This window comes from Gadus chalcogrammus, chromosome 5 (genome assembly GCF_026213295.1).
Source record: "Gadus chalcogrammus isolate NIFS_2021 chromosome 5, NIFS_Gcha_1.0, whole genome shotgun sequence".
Taxonomy (NCBI): domain Eukaryota; kingdom Metazoa; phylum Chordata; class Actinopteri; order Gadiformes; family Gadidae; genus Gadus; species Gadus chalcogrammus.
In genome coordinates, this window is record NC_079416.1 from 15,826,636 (window position 1) to 15,827,390 (window position 755).

Consider the following 755-nt stretch of genomic DNA (forward strand, 5'->3'; position numbering starts at 1 on the left):
TAAGTTATATTTACTTTAAAAAAAAAAGAGAACCCTTAAAGGCATTACATGTAGCAATTTCACATTAAGATATCTAAAAACGACTAGACATGTGTTATATATATTTTTGAGTCGTGTACTTACATTATCTAAATTGTTCCAGAATATGTTGACACCCAGAAAAATATGTAGATATATTCTCGGTGATGCCGGCAATGTCGTTAGGCCCTTAATCTTTACTAACTTCTGGGGAACACGTGAACACAGTAATCCAGTAAAGACCTAATGTATTGATACAGTATTTCAATCGCAATCTCGCTCACTCAAATGTGCTACTTTGACGACGAGTGGTTCATGCCAGGCACCAGCAAATGCGGTGTTTCCAACACCGAATCCACATTTTCTTTTATAAAACTGTTTTGATTTGATACACTATTGGCCTACCTCTCTTTCTATCTAGCTTTCCTGCTACCTGTGTGCACTCTTAATGCACTAATTGCTCATGACCGGAGTCTTCTCCAGGGCTAGGCAGAGCTATTGCCCAAGCTAAAGAGCTAGCCATCTGTTTTGGGGGGGGTTGCACTTTTTTCTTCTTTTTTTTCTCTAGTGTTAAGGTCTGCTTAGTCACGCAGGTTTCTAATGGCACTAGATTTCTAGTTAACAAACACAGCCAATAGATTAGACACGGTGATTTCAAAAGAGATGTTTTAATCAATGGTTAAGGGGTCACAGCTGTGATGTCAGAGCTCGCGCTGACATGACCTTATAAGGTTGGT